The sequence below is a fragment of the Eubalaena glacialis genome, chromosome 3 (assembly GCF_028564815.1).
Source record: "Eubalaena glacialis isolate mEubGla1 chromosome 3, mEubGla1.1.hap2.+ XY, whole genome shotgun sequence".
NCBI classification, from domain to species: Eukaryota; Metazoa; Chordata; class Mammalia; order Artiodactyla; family Balaenidae; genus Eubalaena; species Eubalaena glacialis.
The window spans coordinates 74,997,344-75,017,150 of NC_083718.1; the positions used below are offsets into that span (position 1 = coordinate 74,997,344).

At 42.3% G+C, this 19,807-nt stretch overlaps 1 protein-coding gene across 2 annotated transcripts in view; it reads right to left on the minus strand.

Moving 5' to 3' along the window:
- Positions 1-18,001, minus strand: part of DDR2 (discoidin domain receptor tyrosine kinase 2) — a 159,060-nt gene extending 141,059 nt beyond the window's left edge. For both annotated transcript variants that reach the window (XM_061183165.1, XM_061183164.1), the window contains exon 1: positions 17,844-18,001. The gene's annotated coding sequence lies outside the window, so the exon portion shown is untranslated. The remainder of the gene's footprint in view (positions 1-17,843) is intronic.
- Between the last annotated feature and the right edge of the window lie 1,806 nt (positions 18,002-19,807).

A 19,807-nucleotide genomic window follows, 5' to 3' on the forward strand; every position in this document is an offset into this window, starting at 1 on the left:
TCTGAGTCTGGCCTTCAAGAGAGTTTGGTTCCATCAATAGATGAATGGATAAAGAATACACATACACACACACACACACACACACACACACACACACAGTGGAATACTACTCGGCCATAAAAAGGAGAGAGTTTGGTGTTATGGATTCATATCTGAACGTCAAATCCATAAAAGCAATAATTAAAGTCTGAGAAGATGAGATGATCTGGGAAGAAGGAAAAGAAGAAAACTAAAGACAGAGCCCTGGGGCCCACCTGCACTGACTGGTGGAAGAACATCTCTGCTTCCCCTACTACCCTCTGGGTGAGACTCAAAACAACTTAAAAACAGTTCCTCCTCACAAAACATCAGGACTCCCTGATCTAACCCAGCTCCCTTAGTTCACAGATAAAGAAGACTCAGGCCCAGACAGTTAACTGATTTATCCAAGGCCTCACAGCTGCTTATCAGCAAAACTGAGACTAGATGAATGAAGTGACTGTTGGGAATTAGTCTTGCCTTAGCAATTGGATAGTTGCATGTGCACCGTATGACATGCTTGGATTCAGAGAAGCCTGAGAGCAAACCAGAAGCTTCATTTACCTCTGCTCCATCAGTCCAGCACTGTGACCCTGCCCAACCATATAAGCAGCTCAGGGGTTCAAACCACATCTTACTCATCTTTTTGTCACTGTTCCTCTGCCCTCACTTTCCTTACCACTGTCTCTGCCACCGGTGTTATTACAGAGTAGAAAAATCAGATTATTCTCCTCTTCTGAATATGCACATGACCACAGACTTTCGGAGTTGAAAGAACTTAAGAATTCATCTAGTATTAGTATAGCCCCTGTGCAAACAGACCCAGAGAAGTTCAATGACCAGATGACCAGTTAGCAGTAGACCCCAGACTAAAATTCCAAACTCTTTTTTTCTTTCCATTACACTACCAACCTTTAGTGCAAGAGACTTATTTTTAAGACAATGTTTCTTGTCTTTAATTTCTTGAAATTATGCTATGTAGCCTTCTCCCCTCAAGATGCTTCTTTAAAAAACGAGCTCCATGGTCCAAAAAGTTTGTGGAGTGCTATAAGCTATACCTCTCTTGGATGGTCAAAATGCTTATTACCATATTAAAGACCTTGGGAAGTCCTTGCAGTAAAGAAACCTGCTCAATTCTCTAAGAATACTTCCCAAACTTATTTGGCCACAGAACTCTGGCCCTTGCCCTGCCCCTATCGTTCTCTATTTAAAAACCCACTGGTTTCCAAGGATTGTACTTTGGGAAGCACCATCTTTGCCCAATTAGCAAGATTTCCTTTGTTAGGTCCCAAGAAGTGCCAATACTGAGAGGTCCTCCCTGTGTGAACCGGGTGGGGTAGCCATGAGAGACAGAGAAGGAAAGAGAAACAACAAAGGGCCCCAGTCTCATCCAGAGCCATCTGCCCTGCCAACATTAAAGGGCGAAACAGCTACTTGAGAAGTTTTGACTCAGGATCCTGGTTATAAGCTTAAGGCAGTTGAAGTTGAAGTCATCTCCAACCTAGACTTCTTGTGGGGAAATGGGTTTCCAGGTTCTCAAACACTCCACATCAGCTAGCGTGCAGGTTTCACTCCGCCTCTGCCCCACCATTAGTAGCAGTACTCTCTCATCAGTGTCCTTCAAGTTACATCCACAGCGGCTCTAGCTTGTCCTTGCTCCTTCCACCACCCTGGTCGAAACCCTGTCACTTCACCTCTGGAGGACTGACAACAGCCTTTGGATGAGTCTCCTGATTTGACTCCTTCTCCCCTGCAATTTCCCTGACACGCTGCAGTCACATTAATCTTCTTAAAACAACATTGCACCTGCTTTAAGATCAAGGAAAATGTTCAAAACTCCACGACATCCATAGCGCTCCTTAATGTAATAAAACACATCTATACAAGGCTATTTCTCCGCGCTCTCCAGTGCAAATTTCCACCACCCCAGGCTCACATCCTCACTGTTCAGAGCCGGCCAGTCATAAGCAGTCTGACTACCAAGCCTCTGTTCTTCCTGCCCTTTGCTTCCTGCCTATCTAATTCCATCCAATTCTTACTCCACTTCCAGCGTCCAGCTCAAGTCCCCTGACAATACTACCCCTTCCCTGCACTCATGTGTTTGCAGACACTGAGCAACTAGCCCCATGTTTCCTTTACCATTTCCTGAATTTTCTAACTGATAACAAACTCAGGAAAAGACTGTGCCTTATGACACTTAGTAAATGCTCAAAAAACAAGGCACTTAGTAAATGCTCAAAAAACAAAACAAAACAAAAAAAAACCTTTTGCTGCATAAAGGAATACATCCTTTATTAACCTCAGAACCAAGAGTTAAGCAGAAAATTTCATGCCTACAAAACACTAGGAAAACTAACCCCCTTCTGGGCCTCAAAGGCATTTATACCTTTTTAGTTCAATTGATCTTAGTTTTAGGAAAGGGGAAGAAGATTGATTCTACCCCATCCCCGGGCAGCTGGCGAGTTTTCATTCTTTTTTTACAGACAGAGCTGTGCTTTCTGCCCCCTTCTCATAGGCTCCTTGCAATGCTTGGCGTCCAGGAGAGAGAGCTTAGACTGAGTACATTAAGTGATATTTAAACATGTATCTCTAAATTTTCCACGGGTCTAGCCAAAAGAATGTTCTTTCCAAGAACATATCCTCTACTGACAATTGTTCCTTCCTTCATTCATTCTTTGAACTATTTGACAAACATTTACTGAGTGAATCCTTGAGCTACAAGGGTGGATAAAAAACAATCATGGTCCTCGAGGCACCCACAGTCAAATGCAGTTTTACTCTAAATGCAGGCAGAGGAACACCTGCAACAGAATCACCCAAGGGAGGTTGTTAAAAAAAGCACAGGCTCTCTGGTGCACAGAAAATTTCTAATTTAACCAAGTCTGAGGTGGAGCCTGGGATCTGCATTTTTAAAAAGAACTCCAGGTGATTCTGATGTATACTGAAGTTTGAGACTCACTGGTTCCATGGAAGGACAGGCATGTAAGGAGAAGATTATAAAACAGTGGCGCCTACTTGCAAAAAAAAGAGATATCCACAAGGTATGACACAAGCTCAAGGAGAGTAACGAAGTAGTGGTAAAGAGTTAGGTGTTGCAGTGAGAAAGACCTAGGTTCAAATTCTTATCCTGCTACTTATTCGCTATGCGAGTGATCCTCTCTTAGTGTCATGTGTTCTCATATATAACATAAGAAAAATACCCACTTCACACAATTATTATAAGGTTTCAATGAGATCAAGTACATAAAGTGCTTAACATAAATCTTGGTACACAATAAGCACTCATCACTACGTTGTCATGATAGTTTTTTTTATATATATAAATTTACAAATGGATTTTTTTTCTTTTTTTTTTTTTTTTTTTTTGGCTTGCAGGATCTTAGTTTCCTTGACCAGGGATTGAGCCCAGGCCCCAGCAGTGAAAGCTCTGAGTCCTAACCACTGAACCACCAGGGAATTCCCTAGACATTTTTGATTATTAATGAAATTTAAAGAAACAAGGGCAGATCAGAAAGGTTTTCCTGAAAAAAAAAGTAGCTTGAATTTAGTTTTAAAACAGAGTATCTCCAAGTGTAAATATATTCGTTCAGTCCTCAACATTTCTAGAATTTTTTAAAGTTTATACCTTTGATTCTATAATTTGGAACTTTTCATAACCAAGCACTGCCATGCAATTTCAGGGCCTGCCTTTTCTTTGTGTTTACAATTGTCCAAATGCCAAATGAAAGCCAGAGCAAGTCAAAGCTAGAAACAGAGGAAGCGGCCGTGGGAGAGTTGAGTCATCGGGTGGTAGGGGCAGTTTAATCCGCTCAGCCATTGTGGTCAGTGCCCCGTTCATGCAGCAATCAGCTGTGTAATGCAGACTCTGACTCTACATACCAAAGCCTATCAGTTTATAGGCAGAAACCTGAGGCATAAACACACAAAGCACAGTGGTTCTGTCACTAATTCTATTAGTAATTAGATTAGATACCCATTTTGTAGAAACTTCATTATCACCCCCATGCTAACCTTATCTTCAAGTGAATAGACAATTTAACAAATTATCTAATGATACCAAATTAAAACTAACATTTGACTGTTGCCTACCAGCAGAGCTTTGGTTAAGTAAGTATGAGGTCTGACTCCCACCCTGCCAATGCATAAACGCTTGAGGCTATTAATAACTATTTGTTTAACTCACTCCAATAGGCATTTTCTGCATGAGTATTAATTACTTAAACAACAGACCCAAATTAAATATAGACCAGGCCCTGGGGCCACATGTGTCCACTCTATCTTTAACCTCCACACTAGTGGTTAGTTTCAACAAACCAAATCATCTCACGCATTAAAATAATGTTCTATTATTTTGTTGAGTTTATAACTATATTTGATTTCACTTATAAATCTGCTTTGGCTTTATAGTTGCAGAAGAACTAAAGCATAAGAGATGTTGTGATATTGTGATTTATAAGAAATATATAGTGTAACTGATTCACTTTGTTATAAAACGGAAACTAACACACCATTGCAAAGCAATTATACTCCAATAAAGATGTTAAAAAAAAAAAAAAGAAATATATATCTGGTCATTCAGAGGACCAAAATATATTTCTCATATATATTTGGCCTTCATCCACAGATACAGGTTCACAGAGCTCCCAAAACCCTTGGAATTTCCTAGGTGACAAGAGCCATAAAGGCCTTTTGTTAGGTTAATGAGGTGATTCTAGGACCCCACCTAAGGGTGGGAGCTGGTTGCCAGGGAAACCAACCTTGTGATTAGAGGGTTGGAACTTTCAGTCCCACTCCACTGAGCTCCGGGGAGAAGAGGGGCTGGAGGTTGAATCAATCGCCAAGGGCCAATGATTTAATCAGTCATGCCTGTGTAATGAGGCCTCCATAAAAACTCAAAAGGACAGGGTTCAGAGAGATTCCAAGTTGAAGAATACACGTTGATTTGGGGAGAATGGTGCCTAGTTAGTGAGGGCATAAAAGCTCCTCTCCCTTTCCCCATACCTTGCCCTATGCATCTCATCATCTGGCTGTCCCTGAGTTAAATCCTTTTATGATAAACCTGTCATCTAGCAAATAAAATGTTTCTCTGAGTTCTGTGAGCCACTCTAGCAAATTAATCAAACCCAAGGAGGGGGTCTTGGGAGCCTCTGATTTGTAGCCAGTCGATCCGAAACACAGGTAGCACAGCCTGAGCCTGCAAATGGCCTCTGAAGTGAGGTGTAGTAAGGGTGTGGGGGCAGTCTTGTGGGACTGAACCCTTAACCTGTGGAATCTGATGCTATCTCTGGGTAGTGTCAGAATTCATTTGAATTGTAGGACACCCAGGTGGTGTCCAGAGAATTGTTCGGTGTTGTGTGGGAACACCCACACACACACGCACACAACACGCACGTGGAAATTGGGTCCAGGAACCTCATTTAAGTATATACCTAGCTTTATGTTTGTACATGTTTTAATAGTGTCCAAACAATCCATCATCCTAAGGAGCTGAAAAAAATTTCCCTATAAAATTGGTCCATATATTGTTCAGGTTTGAGTAATACCAAATTAGATAATCCTAAGGGAAGTTTTTTAGAGCGCTGAGTCTATTCTGTCTCTCTTGAAAAAGCCTGTCCTGCCTTTTCACCAAGGGAAGCAGTAGAGAACCTGCTCATTTAGAAACCCATGACTAAAACCATCGCTACAAGATGTCAGTTTCCTACAGCCTCAGCAGCTGTCTATCTTCCCAGTGGACCCTACCTCAGCATCAGCAAAGCTACTATGTTGGGGGGAGGGGTGGGGAAGATGATAGTACTTTGAATGTGGAACACCATTTACCTTACACGTGAAGCCATTTACTTGGCCTTAAGAAGTGTGGTTAGTGATGGAGGGGAGATTATTGAGCTGTGATGAAAGGAAACGACATGGGTCTAAATATCCCAATGCTTTGTCACCACTCTCACCTAACATTCCTTTATTCACGAGAAAGTCTTTTAACACCCCGTGATCAGTGGGGTGGATATTTTTCCCCAATACCTATTACTGAATCGTGCAGTGGTAACCATAATAACATCCTCATGATAAGGATGGACTTGAACGTATTTTTGAAGAGCATCATAGTACTTTTCCCAGTAGCTCTGAGGAATGGTGACTGAGTACATTTAGGAACAAGTTGTGGATGACAATAGCTTCTGTTCCTACAAAGGGCTGGATTCAGACCTTTAGAGGCTCCAAGCACTGAAAATATTATAGCAACCTCCCCATTCCACCTCACCAAGTACTTTGTTATAAAAAATAATGCTAAATGTAGCATTAACTATAAGAACATTCAGTAAAGTTCCTATTTTTTTTCATTATGACTGTTTCAATAACTTTTTTGGAACACCCAATTTCAATTTATTTCCAAAAGAAATTGGAGGTGTCCCTGCTAGTGCCTTAAACACCTTCGTGTAAAGCAACATTGTAAGTGAATTCAGGGTCCTTACTTGCATCATTTCACTTGAAACCAAGGCTCATTTGTTGCATCCAGTCTGCTGATAACAAATATGCATTCATGTTTTATGTGTCACACTTTTTTCTTCCTATTTAACTGCCCAAGAACTTCTTCACCAGACTTCTCTTTGCCCTAACCTACCCAACTCAAATAAGGACTTAGATCTAAAAAATTGGAAATTCATTTCAATATCCGTACTACTTAGTAAATTAGGGCTGGAAATTAGAACTTCCGCCCTATTTAAAGCAATGCTCCTTTTTTTTCTCCCAGATTACCTATGCCCAAGGCAAGAAGGTACTTGTTGTAGGATCATCAGGAAATGCAGAGTCACTGAAGTTTACATATGTATATTGGATAACATTAGACAGCCTGAGGTCTTTGACAGAATATGTTTTGTAAATGTTGGCAGTACTTGATCAGTTGGAAAATGAAAGTGAGGAGCACCTGGGAGCCTAGAAGTGGAACTTCCTACAGCTGGGCAAAAGGCACAGCACAGAGCCCCCTTTTTATAGAGGGTGTGGGGTGCCTGTGGGTCTAGGAGAGGGCAAGAAGTTGGCACCCTAAGTCATGAAAATGAAAGATGTAAGTAAACATCACAGTTGTGAAGGAGAGATAATGGGAAGAGCTTCAATCAACTTTTACCCTGCAAAGGCCAAGTCCGTCACCAAAAATACAGCAAAAGGATTGGAAAGTAACTTTTCACACTCCCTTGAGGGATCCACATAAGTCTAGAATTTACATCCTAGCTTGACATCGAAGCTTGACCCCCCCCTTTGCTAATGAATGACTGAACAAAAGGCTTAGAAAAATCTTCACCTCCAAACATGATATTAAGTAGCAGTTAATTTACTCTTTACATGACACTAAATGGTCAAATGAGAATTTTTTTTAATGCAGGTGGTCTCAGGGAAGAGTGACCACTCAGTGTGAGAGGGAAGAGTGAAAGGTAAGCACTTCTATTATCAGAGGTCTGGACACACCTATGAGGAAAGAAGCATGATGAGGAGAAAAACACCAGCTCTGCCCATGGTCAAACCAGGAAAAACCAAATCTGCAGCTGTATCCTGAAACCTAGAATGACAATCATCACCCTCTGGGAATAACCATTTTCTATCTGTTGCTTAAAGAAAAATAGCCCTGTGTGCATTTTATACCCAGGACACACTAAGTATTCGTATGTGAGCTTATCTATTCCTCCACATTTGTACTCATGAAGACATTACTGCCTTCAATTTTCACAACTAAAAATAGCACGATCTGAACCCAGTGCTTCTGAGAGCAAGCTTAGTGCTTACACCATTTCTCCATGACCTGGCTCTCTTGAGATTCCAATCTTACAGAATAACCAAGTAATAGAAAATGTTTGAGCCCCATTAAATCCACAAAAAGGATAGTATGTGAGGCTTCAATTACTCCCCTCTAAGAATCTTTCTGGCAACAAGTAAGCACTATGCGAGCATGTAATAAGTCTTTAACATGCTATATCTTGAGAACTCAGTAAATATTTATGGGTTATGTTCTAAGATGAGTTATAGAGATCACCTAAGACATGACCTTTACTAGACTAGGTGATACTGACCAAAAGAACTAGGGATTCCAAGAAGTAAGATCTGAGTTGGCCAGAGGATTGGAAACTTAAGCTAACCTTTAAGGAATGGTGGTATTTGGCTAACATGAGAGGAGAGAGGAGGATACTTACAGTATGGGGGCGGGGAGGGGTGGGAGTGAAAACTGAAGTGGAGACGAATGATTCAACACTTAACTATGAAAGTGAATATTGGGGGTATGGGTGCTGGTATAGGCAGTGATTAGCATAATTGAACTGGAAAATGTAGACATTTTATATTGCCCTTTACAGATGAGAAAATTGAAGTGCAATTAGGTTAAAAAATATAGTTGCACAAAGTTCAACTGCTAGTAGGTGGCAAAGTTAAAATTTAAATCTCACCCTGTTAACTCCTGGCCCATCACTCTTTCCACCATACCCTGATTTTAAGTGAGAATGTTTGTATGTTGCATTAGTTAAAACAATTTCAATGAATATTCTTTCAAGTGATAAGTTAGTCTAATTTGAATGATGTGACAAAGAGATTTCCCAGATATCTGCTATTAACCTGTTGAATTAGTCTTTCTCGATAACTTTAAGTTTCTGCTTCCATTAGATTTATTAAATAAAATAATATTATTAAAGTTTAGGATAAACTGGCAATACTTAACTGAAAAACAAAATTAATAATTATAACTCTATTATATAACTATATTACAAGGTCTGACATCAAATAAGAAAGAAATAGCCAGGATAAAATCAGAGTTTTGGGAATTTGGGATTTGGGACTTTTTTTAGAGCAGTTTTCAGTTCACAGAAAAATTGAGCAGAAAGTAGAGAGTTCACATATATCTCCACACGTACGCTCACAACCTCCCCCAATATCAACATCCCTCACCACAGTGGTACATGTGTTACAATTGATGAACTTACACTGACACATTATTATCACCCAACGTCCATAGTTTACACGAGGGTTCACTCTTGGTATTATACATTCTATGGATTTGGAAAATTTTATGACAGGTATCCACCACCAACAGAATAGTTTCATTGCCCTAAAAACCCGCTGTGCTCTGCCTATTCATCCCCGCCTCCCCTGAACCTCTTGCAACCACTAATCTTTTTACTGTCTCCATAGTTTTGCTTTTTCCAGAATGTCATATAGTTGAAATCATATAGCATGTAGCCTTTACAGATTGGTCTCTTTCACTTAGCAATATGCATTTAAGGTTCCTTCTTTTCTTTTCATGACTTGATAGCTAATTTCTTTTTAGTGCTAAATAATACTCCATTGTCTGGATGTACCACAGTTTATTTATCCATTCACCTACTGAAGGACATCTTCGTTGCTTCCAGGTCTTGAAGTTATGAGCAAAACTGCTATAAACATCTGTATGTAGGTTTCTGTGTGAACGTAAGTTGTCAATTTGTTTGGGTAAATACCAAGAAGCACGATTTCTTGATCATGCATAAGAATATGTTGAGTTCTATAAAAAACTGCCAAACTATCTTTCAAAGTGGCTGTACAATTTTGCATTTCCACCAGCAATGAATGAGAGTTATTATTGCTCTATATCAGCACCAGCATTTGGTGTAGTCAGTGTTCTGGATTTTGACCATTCTACCAGGTAGGTAGTAGTAATTCATTGTTGTTTTAATTTGAAATTCCCAAATGACATATAATGTTGAACATTGTTTCATGTTTACTTGCCATCTGTATATCTTCTTTGGTGAGCTGTCTGTTCAGATCTTTTGCCCAGTTTTTAATCAAGTTGTTCATTTTCTTACTGTTGAATTTTAAGAGTTCCTTATATATTTTGGGTGACAGTCCTCTATCGGATGTGTCTTTTGCAAATATTTTCTCCCAGTCTATGGCTTGTAGTCTCATTGTCTTGATACCAGTTTTCACAGAGCAAAAATTTTTAATTTTAACGTAGTCCACTTTATCAATTTTTTCTTTCAAGGATTGTGCGTTTGGTGTCGAAAAGTCATCACCATACCCAAGGCCACCTAGGCTTTCTCCTATGTTATCTTCTAGGAGTTTCCTGATTTTGCATTTTACATTTAGGCCCATGATCTATTTTGAGTTCATTCTTGTGAAGGATGTAAGGTCTGAGTCTAGAGTTGTTTTTTTTGCATGTGGATGTCCAGTTATTCCAGCACCATTTGGTGAAAAGACTATCTTTGCTCCATTGTATTGCCTTTGCTTCTTTGACAGAGATCAGTTGACTATATTTACGTAGATCTATTTCTGGGCTCTCTATTCTGTTCTGTTGATCTATTTATCTATTCTTTCAGCAATACCACACTGTCTGTAACTACTGTAATTACTGTAACTTTATAGTAGTCTTAAAATCAAGTAATTTCTGTCCTCTGACTTTGTTCTTCTCCTCCAATATTGTGTTGGCTATTCTGGATCTTTTGCCTCTCCATATAAACTTTAGAATCAGTTTGTCAGTATTCACAAAATAACTTGCTGGGATTTTGGGGGGGATTAGGATTTATTTTTAATTCCCTTTGATATTATTTTAACATTGTTATCTCAATTTAAAAAATCTATATAGTGTACACATTCTAGAATTAGACCTACATCTGTCTGAGGAACGATTAGCTACTCTTGAGTGAATTTAACTCCCACTACTCTCTTCTCTAGATCAACTTGTTCCCCCGAATCTCAAGAGAGTACATCCTAAAGGACAAGCCCCAGCAGCCTTTGTAACCTTCACCACTCGTCTAAGTTTTATATGCTTCTGGGAAGTTACAGCCCTGCAAGGCATGTTGTTGGTATAGCTCCCATGAGCACTTCCAAGGCAACCTTGCGCACAGTAAATTTTGCTGGATTAGCTACCTATGAAATGCGTTCAAAAGGCATCCCCACCTACCATCTTCATAGGCACAGTGCTTTTCCCTTTACAAAGTTTCTGACATGTTACCTTTTCTGAACATAAAAGAAGGATATAAAAGTACATGAGGGAAACAGATGAGGAAATTGAGGACCACTGAAGGTAAAAGACTTCTCTGAGGTAAAAAATCTAGAAAATGATGGTGCTGAAACCAAAACTTACTGCATATTCTCCTCACTACCTTTTGCACACAAGGTTCTATTCTTATAAGCCCTCCCAGTTACACCCACACCACATAGTACACAGCATTAACCTCTGACCAGTAGGTACAAGGGACTCCTCAAACATTTCTTTGGGGTCTCTCTAGGCACAAAACACAAGCCACAAGACAGTTGAATGAGTGAATCCATTATAGACAATGCCAATCTCCTGGAGAAGCCTAGCTGAACCCAGGAGTTTCAAAGTAAGTCTAAACACCATTTAGAACCCTTCTGCCTTTTCACTGCTCTTCCAGGCCTCAGTGATACTTGGGCTGGCTCAAACCTAACCTTTCTCGGTGCTTAGAGACCAAAGTGAGATTCCATTTAATAAGTATACAACTTGCCAAATGCTGGGATCTCCACTGCTTGGAGAATTACAGAACTTGGAAACATCAAATAGTTCCATGCACAACAGGAAAGACAGAAAGCAAAAATAAGAAAGAAAATCAAAATAAGAAGAGAATTATTTTCAGCCAAATCATATCTGAATAACATAGGCTCAATCATAACAGGTCCAAATGCATGCAAATAAAATTTAAAGAGGTGGAGAAAGTTTAGCGAGACCATCACTTTAGCCATTAGGTGATTGGTGTTTTGATGACTATCCCCAGGCAGGCATCTGGACATCTCAGTTCCTTTATTAAGCTATTGTTATTAGAAAATGTTAAGCAGAGTACCTTACACTAGGAAGCAGTCAATAAATCCTTGCTAAATAGAATTAAGCCAAGTAAAATAAAATTGAATTGCCGAGGGATTCCAGAACAATCAGGGAGAGAAACAGGTTAGAAACTACAGAGAAATGTAGCCAGATGGGGAAAAGGGGCAGAGACTTGGGCAGTAGGAGTAGGAGAGGAAAAAAATGGTGAACATAAGTCAAGGCCAATTTTCCCCCAGTGGTCCCTCCAACTTGGAGGCCTTGGTGGGACGAGCTAGTTGCTGGATGACTTCTACAGAAGCACAAAACCTGTACTTCTCTTTTGTTAACTCATCTGTCCCTTTCCTGAAAGCATTTCGCATTTAGTTACAACAGCAGTAGCAATTGTGACCCGTAGTTTTATACTGCCCTCTAAATCTTTCCACTGTAATAGGATTATCTTGTCTAATATATAATATATAGTATCCCTTCTTCCCTACCTGCCCCAAACTGCCAACTCCTTTTTTTCTTCTGGTGTTGTACAGACCCCTAGCCAAGTAATCTACTCTTGTGTTTAGTTCCCCTGTAAAGATAGCATTATGCACAAGTGTGTTTTGAGCATTAAGAGAAAGGTTGGGTAAAAGTGAGGTGGGAATGGATGAGGGAGTGGAGGCAAGGAGATGAACTGACAGCTGTCTTTTCAAATCAAAGAGGGCAAATTTCCAATAGATCGCATCCATGATCAAACCAAAGTGTTCAAATGAAAGGGATCAATCCAAGATAACAATCTCGATGGTTCACACATGATAGGCTTTTAAACCACAAAGCATTGAAGATTCCACCAGAAAAAGTAAGAGAAGTGACACTGAGTGAGCATTCACTTACTCAGAGCATCTACTACGTATGAGGCTCTATGTTGGCCTCTTTGCATATCTAATGGCACCTATTTCATATACCAAACCTATGAGATAAGAAAAATGAGACTTGGAGAGGTTCAAGATCTCGTCCAAGGTTACACGGCTAGTAAGTGGTGGCAAAGCCAGAATTTAAACCCATATCCTTTCCACTGCAAAAGTACTTTGAGGAGCATTATTTGTAGAAGGGGATTTTGGTGGGTGAACATTGCTGCCTGGAAGAATGTTTTTGGACTAAGGATATGGAAAAATAGCTGGGCTGGTGCTATGTGGCTGAACAAGCCAAAGCATCTGTGCCAAATTAATAATAAAAGCAATCATCAACTTCATTTATTAACTACATGCCAAACATTATGCTATGTACTCACAAGAGGTATCTGTAATACCTATTAGATGGGAATTACGATCCTTATTTCACAGAGTAGGAAACTGAGAGAGTTGAAGCGGCTTGCCCGAGGTCACACAGCCAGTGAGTATACAGCTGGGAGTGGAAATCAGGTCTGTCTGACTTCACATCAGAAAGAGTCTGAGGCCTTTGGAAGTGTACACTTAAGGGGAAAAGGCAGGTTGTGGACACCATGAGGTGGTCTTGACCAAGCTCAAGGAAGCCAGCTAGAAGAGGGAGGCACTGACCCTTAAATTCTTTACAGGACAACAGGAGTGGGGTTGTCCTATAAAGGGCGCCCTTACTCCCCGCTGAGGAATGGCTGAGGCAACGAACTTGGAGGTTTATCAGCAGAGGTTCAGCTTGGAATCACATGGGGAACACTTCAAAATACTGAAGTGTATTCACTTCAACCCCTCCCCTCAGATACTCTTATTTAATTGATCCTTAAGGTCTACCCGAGGTTCCTAACGTAGTGGTGAGCAGCCCTCATTGTGGATGGTTGCTGACTTCAGAGAAGCTCTGGGAGGCCTGGGGATGTAGGACGCATATCTGGACTGAGTAGTCAGTGTTAGGAGAGGGTCAATTCATACCTTGCGCGGCTTCAAACAGGGCAAGGGGCATAAAGAATCCAGCGTGTCTGAGTTGTGGGCAGGTCACCATTTATGTCAGCTGTCACATGACATCAGCAGGTCTGTGGAGGTCCGTTTTCAGAGGGGCGGTAGCTTTCTGAATGCCCGTGAGATGTGTGTTTGGGTCGTGTGTTTGAGGTGAGGGTGATGTAAAGTGCCTGAAAGTGGACCTTACAAAGGAACTTGGGAAGAAGTGCCTGAGAGTTAATGCTAATTTAAAATGGCGTGACATTAATATAAGGGAGGGACCTCTAATTTTTTAGTGTGTCTATTAAAAATGTAATCATATGGAAAGGTCTGAACTAGATTTGTTGCGTGTGATAGATAATTCATATGACAAAGTCTGGGACGTGACTATATAAGAAGGGAAGGAAACAGTGAGTTAACAGAGAGGCTAGGGGAGAGTGAGGAGGTGATGAGACTCCTTTGGATGACACTCCCACTCTGTGCTTGGACATCGTCTAGGAAAAACTCACTTTTTTCCCCTACTAACATACTCACTGCCTGGAGCTAGTGCAGACCCCACAGGTTAAGGGCTCGGACCCACAAGACCGTCCCCCCAGTGCAGACACCAATTACGAGCAGTAGGTCCCCAAGTTACCCACAACTTCTTTCCAACTTGGCTACAAATCAGAGGTCCTCATGACCCCTCCCCTACTCCCAGCATTGGATTCAATCACTTGCTAGAGCAGCTCACAAAACTCAGGGAAACACTTATGTGTACTAGTTTATTATATAATAAAGGATACAGATAAACAGCCAGACAAAGAGATATATAGAGCAAAGTCTGGAAGGGTCCCCAGCATAGGATCTTCTGTCCCTGTGGAGTTGGGGTGCACCAGTTTCCCAACACATGGATGTGTTCACCAACCCAGAAGCTCCCCAAACTTGATACTTTGGGGATTTCCATCACGTAGGCATGATTAATCATCAGCTCAGTCTCCAGCCCTGCCTCCCTTCCTGGAAGGAGGAGGTGGGGCTGAAAATCCCTAGCTTCTAACCATGGCTTAGTCTTTCTGGGGACGAAGCCCTCATTCAGGAGCCCACCCAAAATCACCTCATTAGAACAAAAGACACTCCTCTCACCCAGGAAATTCCAAGGGACTTAAGAGCTCTATGTCAGGAACGGGAGTCAGAGACCAAATATTAGAACAAAAGATGCTCTAGTGCTCTTATCACTTAGGAAACTACAAGGGTTTCAGGAGCTCTGTGCCAGGAACCAGGGGAAGAGACCGATATATATTTTTTGCATATGTCACAGACATGGATACTGTTGGAGTCACAACTTGTGGATTCTAAGTAAAAGAATCTGGAAACGCCTTCCCCACTTCCCTTACCTTTAGTGTTTATAAAGCAAACAGATCTTAAGCAGAAGCAGAGGCAGGGGCCTCCCCACCGCCTGCTGGGCCTCCAACCCCACCCCCAGGAGCAGCTGCATTCCTTCTGATGACAGGCACAGAGGAGGGAACATGAGGAAGGTCCAGGGTCAAGGATCTACCCTCAACTAGATATGAAGCTCCTCGAAAGCCATCTCCTTTGAGGAGAGACTTGTGGACTGATCCTAACTAAACCTTTCTCGTTCAGAGACCGCACAGACCCAGGCAAGGGAAGCTTGAACACCATGGTGTCCTTCAGCTTCCACTGAGCTCACTGGGTGAGGAAGCAAGGCCAAGCCAGGCACCAGAGGAAAGTTTCAGATAGAAAACCTGGGAATATTCCCCGTGAGAAGGGACTGCTTCCACTCAAAAGAGACGGGCACTAAGACCAAGGCCACCCATTCCAGGGTTTCACACACAGCCCAATACAGCCACCCTCCTGCCAGCATCAGCACCACCTGCTGGACCCAGCATGGCAGACGCTGCCTCACATTTTGTTCCAGTGTTCAGGGGTCACTGTCACAAGAACTGGTATGGGGAAGGCCTTCACAGCCTTCAGAACACGTTCATGTCCAATGTCTCTTAAAACAATAATACTGGGGACTTTCCTGGTGGCGCAGTGGTTAAGAATCCACCTGCCAATGCAGGGGACACGGGTTCGAGCCCTGGTCCGGGAAGATCCCACATGTCGGGGAGCAGCTAAGCCCGTGCACCACAACTTCTGAGCCTGCACTCTAGAGCCCATGAGCCACAACTACTGAGCCCACATGCCGCAACTACTGAAGCCCGTGCGCCTAGAGCCCGTGCTCCACAACAAGAGAAGCCACCGCAACGAGAAGCCCGTGCACCACAACGAAGAGTAGCCCGTGCTCGCCGCAACTAGAGAAAGCCCGCGCGCAGCAAAGAAGACCCAACGCAGCCAATAAATAAATAAATAAAATTCTTAAAAACAACAACAACAACAAAAAGAAGAATACTGAAAAGTATCGCTATTTTTACCGTGTAATAAATACAGAGGCCTAGGTGCAGGAAGGTAAAGCAACTTTGCCAAATAATAAAAGGTAGAGCCAGAACTTGAACTTGGGTCTTCGGAATCTAAATCCCAGGCTCTTTGCAGAACAAAGGTAAGTATATACCAAACACCCAGAAATAATGCAGAGAGCTGCCCACCCGCAGCCCCTTTCCGGTACCCAGATAAATACCCATCCAAGTGCGGAAGTGGCCTTCAAGAGAGGATCTGCACTGCTCCCCTAGCCTGACACCTTCACCTCCTAGTCACCAGTCACCGAGGGAAACGTGGAACTTGACTCGGAAAGTAGTCAAACATGTGTGTGGAGTGGGGGAGGGCAGTGTTATTGCAGAGTGATTCAGAGCACAGAGTTTGGAGTCAGACATGCATGAGTCTCAACCCTACTAGCTGTACTTCCTTAAGCAAATCATTCTTCTTCTCTAAGCTTTAATGCCCTTATTCATAAACTAGGAATAATGTCTCAGGAACTGTGAAGATTCAATCAAATTATGTATGTAGAGCTCTGAGCATGGAGCCTGGTGCAGAGCAAGCACTTAGCTTTTTTTATTTTACGCACAGACACACAACCAAATATGACCACAGATACCACCTGCTGATGAACCACCATTAGCATCCTCTCTTGCTGATAACTAATGTCCTTGCGGTGACTTGTTAATTAAACTGCCTCTATCACCTCAGTCTCGAGAGAAATGAACATGAACGTAGAGGTATGGAATGGAAAGAGCACTGATTAGCAGTAAAGAGAACTTGGATTTCATCTGCGACTTCGCTACTAACGTGCTGTGTTGACCCTGAATGTGTCAATCCCCCTTCTGTCACTTCCACTGCCTGTGAAATGAGGAGGTCAGAAGAGATCTCTAAGACTCTTTACAGACTCTGGCTCTGTCGTTCCTCCAGGGAAAGGAGGCAGAAGGCAAGCAGTCAGCAAAATGGTGCTGAACGCCTCCTGGCTTGAACACTGCGAACTCCCGCCTCAAATGGCTGGCCTGAGAGTTTCAGCCACTTGGAAAAATTCTCTTTCCCCTTGGATGGGACTCTTGAACCTCAGCCAGGACTCAGAGGTCCCAACTGCAAACAGTCCCAAGTCATTCGGTAACAAAGGGAAAGGCACCCAGGCCAGAGAAATGGGGAAGATGAGGTTCATCACCAACTGAAAAATGCCGCATCCACCCAGACCCCCGGCCCAACCACCCCAAACCTCAAGGTGAAGGCACCCGTCACCCAAAGTTGTCCTCCTCACAATTAAGTCAGCGACTCCCCTGAAAAATCAAAAATACAAAAAGTTGTCCTCTCCCAAACTCAGGACCCTCGAACGCCGCTACTAAATGCCGAAAACCTAGCTCCCGGCTCGGGTTTCTCCATCCCAGAAACCAGCTCTGCGATCGGCCTGTCTTGCCTGCCAACAGTTTCAACCCTGCGAACGTTGTTTATTGTATCTTGCAGCTGCGATGGATTCGTTTATTATGCTTCAGTCTTCTTTGGTTAGCAGTGCTTTACTCTTCTCTCCATAACATAAATCCAGCCCCCCCAAAACGTGAAATCTTGGATTTCTCGTGCCTAGGGTGCCCCGTTCCCTTCCCTTCCTCGCCTGACTTGAAACCCCCTTCTGCCTCCTTTTTAAAACTTTTCCTGAGACACCAGGAGAAGAATATTTAGAGCTTTCGTTTTCGGAAAAGAAAGAAGAAAAAAAAAACAATGAAGGGAAAAAAACCCCAAAACACACAACTTACGTTCATCCAGGAGTGCACAGTTTTGGAAAGAAGAAAAACAGAGCTATAATCCACTGCGTTCCCCCAACCCAAAAAGAAGAATCTGTTGTGAAACGCTTCTTTTTCCACTTTGCCGGTGGAGGAGCCCGGTGGTAGGCATACATCCACAGGCTGATGCAAGATGCCTTTGAGAGAAACCTCACATTCTGAGGATTCCTGGGAAAGCGCCAGGGATCCCAGCATCCAATATATTGCACATTTGGTTTCAATTAGGAAGGGGGTTGGGGAGGGAAGAAGGAAAGTCACCAATCAGAGCTGTTTTCTGTTTAGAGACTATTTCTTTTGACCCAAGGGACCACGGGCAAAGCTATAATTTACAGCAAAACCCATTCATAGAAGAAAAAATATGTATAACCATAGGACAGACTTAAAGACATAGCTCCCTTCCGCCTTATCCCCACTGCATCCATCCCCAAGCCCTCCCCTTCTTCCATCTAAGACTTGGTCCCCACCCTGTGACCCCCACCTCATTTTTCTTACTTGAGCTGAAGCTATGAGCACAACTTAAGGTTTGGATTCTCTTCCAATTGACGCTTCCAGGACAGTTGGGTCACACACATGGAGTTGATCTTTAGTGTTTTATCCATGAAAGCCCAGAGCTGAGCCCTTCCCCTAAAAGATTTGATTTAATCCTCCCCCCTCTCGAACTATCTCCCCCACCAAAAAAAAAAAAAAAAAAAAAAAAAAAAAAAAAAAAAACCTGGATAGTTTGAGAGTCTAGGATTCCTATTTTTTTCCACTCAATTCCCAGTTGGTTGCTCCCTCTGAGGGTCTGTGGCTATCCTGAATCCATGCTGCTAAATGAAAACACAAGCGTTTGCGAGGACTTCCTAAATTATTTTGAGACTTTTTTCATTTTCCTCTTTTTTTTTTTTCCTATCCACCGCCATGAAGAGAGATCATGTGAAAGGGGAGTGTAAGTGACAGAGAGGAACCCTTCCTTGGCTCTTTAAAAAGAGTAACTAATAATCCTCCCCATCCATCAAGGCTCCTGGCATTAACCCTTCCAAGCCTGGATCATTCTTTACCAAGCATAGGCTTTGTCTGCCCTAGAGGTCTTGATTCTCTGTGAGTACAGGAAATGCAGGGTAAGCAGAGACTCAAGTTCAGGAGATCCGTGGAGAAAGGTAGATGGCAAAAGAGAGGTTAAGAAGACCTAACCCACCTCTGAGAGATGGCCTCCTTGTAAAGAGACTTCCTGCCTCTGGGCTCTTAAGCTATCCCCAACTCTTCTCTGCTTGTACTTTGGCAGGCAATCTGGGATTGCATGCCCCCATGATGAGCAAGAAGAGAGGTGTGACACATAGGAAGAGGAGAGTGGAAAGAGATCATGGAAGGACATCCCCATGGTAAGTTTGGAGCGAGAGGTACTTCAGGAGAGGAACAGGGAGGCAAGAAGACCTCCAACTGGGATGGCCATGAGGAGCCAAGCTGCCAGTGTTCAGTCCCTAAAAAGCCCTTAAGCTCAGTCAGAAAGTGGCCTTTCATATCTGTACTTTCCAGATAGAAGAGGACACAGAGAATCCAGAGAGTTCTTAGAGGGCAGCCACAGAGATGATTAAAGGTAGAAAACAAGACCTAAGAGGAAACACTAGAACTAGGGTTATTTTACAAAGAGAAGAAACAGTGTAGAGATAAACCTATTAAGAAGACTTCAAATAACTTAGAAAGCCCAAAGTTAGCTGAGGGTGACCAACTCAGCTCAACTCAATAAATATATATTGAGCATTTATCAGGCACTTTACTGGGTGCTTGCCTGAACCAACTACAGACATCTTGTTATAGAAATAGTCCTAGAATCCTCCCAAATATCTAGCCCTGTAATTGTTTACCTCTTTGGCATGACCATGAAGAATGCACTGATAGCCTGACCTATAATTTCACAGATTTGGTGAGACTATAAGTCAAATATGGAAAACAGTATA